The sequence below is a fragment of the Micropterus salmoides genome, unplaced genomic scaffold (assembly GCF_014851395.1).
Source record: "Micropterus salmoides isolate LMB-PRFRI ecotype aquatic unplaced genomic scaffold, ASM1485139v1 Ms_hic_scaffold_1, whole genome shotgun sequence".
NCBI lineage: Eukaryota > Metazoa > Chordata > Actinopteri > Centrarchiformes > Centrarchidae > Micropterus > Micropterus salmoides.
This window is the reverse complement of record NW_024040040.1, coordinates 37,683,632-37,690,097: the sequence shown is the minus strand read 5'-3', so window position 1 is coordinate 37,690,097 and position 6,466 is coordinate 37,683,632.

Below are 6,466 nucleotides of genomic sequence, written 5' to 3'. Positions count from 1 at the left end.
GCAACAGCAATGGAAAAACTGATGGCTTACAGACAACACATTACAGCTGGCCATCAAATAGAAATGTAATACTTTGTTTTGTTTATACATCAGTATCGGAATGTGTTCTAGAGAACTTCAGAAATGTTTTTGCTGATTTTCAGGATTTAGTTTTGTTGTCTTAACACACATAAATATTATTAATGTACATGTATTCAGCAGCTAAACATAATATAATGGGTTACAATAGTTTGTGGCCAAGATCAACATGATAATTATAATAATAATATAATTTATAAATAGTTAATAAAGACCTCATGTTAAATGCAAAAAGAATGTGGAAAAATTTTAATATTTGAATAACTTACTGTATATAGTCGAATGGATGAAAGAAAATATTCAGATCCTTTATTCAATTTCTAGAATTAACTGTTTATTTTTTATTTTGTGTTGATAATGTGAACATTTCTTCATTTATACAGTATATTGATTAAAAATCCATTTTGAATAATGTTTGAGTATTTTATTTGAAATGTACTCATTGAATGTGGATTTATTAAAATGCATAATATACATACAGTGAGAGACTCACAAAAGTCACAGTAGCCCCCTCTTGCTGTCAAGAGAAGAAATACAAAAGAGTCCTAAATGCAAATAAGCTACTTATTGTATATGTTGCATATGTTTGCATCAGTACACCACATGTACAGTATACTTTTAGTATATATATATATTATTTATTCTCTCTTTTTTTTAACTGGGAAAGGTAAAGCGTTAGATGGAAATAGAGAAATTCCTTTTCAATTCAACATTTATCTGGTACAGTAACAGCAAATCATTTCAGTAGATACTGCTAGAAAAATGGAAATTGACATTTTTTTCATATTAGATCCTGAAAAGAAAACAATATAGACAGACAGATGATGATAAATTGACAGAATGTATTTCAATATGGTCTGCGCACATGGAAGAATAAAAGAGTGTGGTTTGTCCATTACTTCCTTCATGGAAGTCATCATGCTCCCCCGCAGTTCCATTGGTCAGGGGTACACAGTTCGTATCCAAAGCTTTATTGGCAAACTATTGAGACTGCAATGCTGGATGATGCTGCTCATCTAAAATCAAACTAGTTTCCCCCACCGTCCATCTGAGAACAATGTAAAATGATAATTTAAACTGAAACTGAGCTGTACTGGGGCCAACTGTATTTTTAAATCTGGTATTTTGCTTATGTCCGTCCACAGACAATCATTTTCTTGGGGTTTATGTGTATGTGTGAGCATTCATGTGCAGTGGATGAGACCAGGAAATAAAGCTGAGAGCTCTTATGCTCTGTATATTGTTGTGCGACTCAGAGAAAACACTCAGGTTATTTATGGCATAGAAGATGATGCTGTCTAGAATCAACATGGCCAAATCCTCCTATCAACTCCATAATGGACAAGCTACCTGGCTTAGGTTAAAGCAACACCACCCACAACGGGAGGATGTGTGTATATATATATACTGTGTGTGTGTGTGTTTGTGTGTGTGTGTGTGTGTGCTCCTACCTGCAATTTATTTATAAAAGTGCCAGTGCATGTGTGTAGCATTCTATATGTGTGTTTTTGGAAGTGTGTGCATGTGTGTGTACCCTTGGAGCTTTAATCAGACGCCTATAGTGAGGAGTTGTGGGGGCCTTGTCTCTTTCTTTTTCCTCAGATAAAACTCTGTGTTAGCATGCCAGTCACATATCTCATCTGAGACGTACCGCTCCCCTCCCCACACCTCACCACTGCCCACACTGACAGCACCCTATTACACACCAGTATGACGCTCGCTCCACCTGAGGAGGGTGATGAGAGGGAGCTATAGAGAGATGGAGGAGCAATAGATGGACAGGAAAACTAAAAAAAAAAAGTCTTTTGTTATTTAATTGCATCTTAGTTTGACTAGTTTGGTAATTAAGGCTGTCATTTTCAAAATGAGCCCATTAAATCAGCCGCTTTTTTGTGTATTGTTTACTTTTCTCACACACTTGTGAATTTTGACAAATGGTGAAAAGATACTTCAAAGGAATATAAATAATAAAGAGGTGCTTATTTGTTATGAGACACTTGAAAAAATAATTTACTCTCAATTGCTAAATGAACATACATTGATGATGAAATGTGTTGTTCACTAACAAAAGTAAGTGTACTATTAATACAGAGCTGTCAGGGTAGCGGTTAACTTCCTTTTCACATATATTTATTTTATAATTATTAAAATCTGTTTACAATTTGCAAGTTGGACATGGACCCTCAAACAGATATATCCATCCATCCTTCCAGCCATCATCCTTTAGTAACCACTAGATGGCAGTACAAGTCTGTCGTTTCACAACAGACAAATTGCTTTTTAATGGCTGTTATCAATGTACTATACCCTAATAAAAAATGGGGGGAAAAATTAAATGTAATCCAAAAAACCTTTAATCTTGTTTTAATGCCACCAGCATCACTTACTTATTTAGTGGCAGCATTTAAGATGGCACCCAGTATATAGCCATCATTTTATTTCATATGTTGTCAACAAAAGTGAGAAACACACTGACATATGTTTCATGTTGTTTTTAATATTTATAATATGGCTATTTGCATCAGCATCATCTTAACACTCCCATTAAAAATGTTACTCTTAAAGTGTCTTAGATTATTCAAAGAACAAATATAAATTTAAAGAGAGCATGTTTCAGATTTTGTAAATCCATCTTAAATGTGCTGTTTCCAATCTGTTTAAATAGATTTTTTTGGTCTCAAAGTAGTCATAAAATATTGCAAAGTCACACATGTATGCCCCATGCAGGGGAATATTGGTACAGTTTGAAATGAATGGCATGTGTCAGTGATCCCAGATTAGAGCCGGAGATTGCAGACTATCATTCCTCACCAGTGCATTTACCCATAATTCTCCTCTGTCTGTAACATGTCCGATGATTTCTCCTCTAGGAGACAAGGTAAGGCTGTATGAATCTCTGCCTCCAACTCTGGAATGAATTTAAAACCTCTTCTGAGAGATTTTCTGTGTCTCCATCCTGCGACTGTGTGTGTGTTGCATGCATGTGTGGTTTCTGATTATACCACAGCATGGGTGAAGGGAAGGAAAATACAGTGACAGCTTCATTTCCAAAGCTGAGTTCACATAAATGAGGGATTAAAGCGAGCAAGCAAGAGGGTTAAGGCTCACCTCGGCCTTCAATGACAGCTTTCCCTCCTTATAATCACTCTCTTCCTCTCTCTGTTTGTCTCCTTCTGTCTCACCACTCTTCCTGTCTCCAGCTTTATTTTTGTCTCACTTTTTCGTATACTTTTATTCTCTCATTCCCTGTTTAGGTTATCTGTTTTGTCGTGCTGATGCTCATTTTGCTGGCAGAGATAATACACACACAGATAAAAATTTAAAAAATGCATACTGTACTGCTGGTAACACACACACACACACACACACACACACACACACATGCTGGGTGTGCTCTACATCATGATGATGGGGACCAGGTTAAGGCAATCAAACTAGAGGTTAGGGCCAGGGTAGTGTGTGTGTTGTGTGTGTGTGTGTGTGTGTGTCTGTGTTTGGGGTACATTAGGGAAATGAAAAGGGGTGGACCACTGATGGCTTTTGAGATGCAGACTTGTTAGAATAAAGGAATATAAAAAAGACAGGAGACAGAGGAGATGACAGGGTGGATGATAAGAGGAGTAGTGCAGTAATGAAAACGGTCCTCTGTACCCTGAGATTACATGGGGAATGAGATTGGAGAGAGAAAGAGAAAGAGACAGAGAAAGAGAGACTGGGGGATCGTGATGGGGGAAATGGGTGAGCAGGGAGGGAAAGAATGGAGAAAGATGGAGACTCATTTATGAGGAACCATGGTGAGAGCCAGGTGGAACAGACATGGTTCTGGTGTGAAAAGAAAAAATGAAGAAAAAGAAGAAGAAGAAGAAAAAGAAGAAGAAGATGAAGAGTGGAGGTATTACAACACAGGACGAAGCAGCCCCACTCTGAATGATAAGTGTCTCACGCACTGCGGGTTATGGGAAGTTCACACAAACAAATGACTCCCATTTGCCAGAGGCGAGGGACACAATTGAGAAAGAAGGGGCGAGAGAGAAAAGGAGGAGAAGAAGAGAGAAGGGAGAAGAAGGAGGGAGAGGTCTAAATACTAGAGCTGTGATTTCAGATAACTCCATCTGCATTGAGTAAATGATTACCTTTTTACCCCTCTAATGTTTTCACAGGTTCGCAGCATAAACGAAAGCACCCTCAATCCAAAGGATATTAGGAACCCTGTAGTGAAGTGCAGTAAAACTCTGTGCTTGGTACCTTAAATTACAGGGCGCCTATGGACCTTGGTCAATAACACTAAATGTATTGCAAATTGTAGCGTGTAGGTGGGTTATGTTTTGCACCATAAGAGGTGATATCAAACAGTGATAAGGGTGCATGAATACTGCCCTTATTTATACACTAAGCAGCATGGCATCAAAGTTAAGTATGGCTGAATACCTCTCTTTGAAAATGCCTTCACTGTAGTTGTTTTTGACCATGTGACATTCAGGCAAAGAGACTGCAGATTTTTATTCTACCCAAACAAGTAGCTGATTTTGCTTCTTACTCCCACTTTTCTGGTGGGTTTCATGTGTGTTTTTCAGTTAAATGAGAGGCTTTAGTATTTCGTTCGAAGGATGACTTACATACTCAAAGGGGCCTCCTATTAAGAGCATTGAGCAGCAGCCCCAGTAGCTTCAGTTTGACAGGATTGGATACACTGGGTACTTCAGAGGTCTAACCTGCGACCAGTTTATGTCACATTTCTTTTTAGTAAATTAACAAGACTAAGAGTCCACGGCTTCTGTGAGGCTGTGCCTAAGCACAGCACACATGCTGATTTTCAATTTCAATTTGAAACTGAAAATGACCATTTACTATTTAACACTAAACACAAAATGCAGCTGAGACTGATGGGAATGTCATCAGGTTTTTACTAGGTATTTGGTCATGAACCAAAATACTGGTAATTGAAATAATGGAACTAGATGAAAGTGACAATGGCAATCTGTCCAATAGTTATCCAGACATGTCACAGTGTCAGCCTCATGGTTGCACTAGAGAAAAAGTCAGGGAATCACCAAAGTCAGTGGGAATCATTCTCTGAGAAACATAAATTTCTGTACATAATTCCATAGCAATCCAACCGAACAGACTAGCTGACATTGCCATAGAGCCATGCCAAATATGACCATTTTCATGTTTCATGCAATCAGTTAGAAATCCATCACAGAAGAAGCAGAGATGGCAATTTCTCCAGTGACAGTCACATCAGTAGTCCATGATGTGATAATGCAGTCACAAGACATGATGTGTCTTGAGTAATTGGTGACCCTCACTTTTTCTCAACTGGAAAAGCTATTTCTATCATCATCGCTCCATCCCTCCAACCACTCTTACAGTATAACTCAACAGCTGGATGCAATAAGAAAATTCTCTGGGTTTTTTAAAAGGGCATTTTGGGAAATGTAGGAAGTTTCAAACTGAATTAGATAGAAAGTCAACAAGTTGAAGAAGAGTGAAAGAGGAGTACAAAATCATGTCTAAAAAATATGAATATATAAAAATATAAACATGCATAGCATGATCTTGGGGTAGACTTCCCTATTGCTTCAGCAGAGGTGGCAAATGGTCAACATTAGCATGGTAAAGGAAAACTATCAGTGTGAATCAGCACATTGCTGAGTAAATGAAGTTTAATCATGAAACGGAAAAAAGATCTAAATACACCTGAGGAAGATCAGTAGAATTAAACAATAGCGCCTTTTATCTCCAGTTCACAAGACTGTTGGGTCTCCATTTTGAATTTTATCATCAGAAACAAACCAAGTGTAAATAATTTGCCTTTCATAGCAGAGGCAAGGCGTTTCATTTCCAAAATAGCTCCGGATGTAATTATTTTACCCCGAAATTAGAACTGAGCTCACTTTAAAAGGTACAAAGGAATTCACTGTTAGCGTGTAATTAATTTTATATTACTATTTACCTCTATGTCAGTTAATTATTATCTCTATAGATGTGTGCACTAAACACATACACACGCCAGAGACACACTACCTTCACTATATAGCTACAGAGAGACAGTGGTGGTAAAAAGTGTGAATTTTACACACATGACTTCCTGTCCTAATCAAGGGCTTTCTCAACTCCTATCTGAAAGACACACATGACTAACTCCTTCAGTGGATACCTACACACCGTGGATGTGTGTGATGAGACAGTGAGTGTATGCGCGTATGCGTGCTTGCAGAAGCTCACCAACCCAGCAGTGGAGTGGTAAAGGATATTAGGCTGCAATTGCGAAAAGATTGCAAAAAGTGACATCCTTAATAGAGAAAGATTACTGTGAGCAACATCACTTTGATTTGAGCTGCATAGTTTTTCCTCACACAGACAGGCTTCTGGACAGCTCTGCACT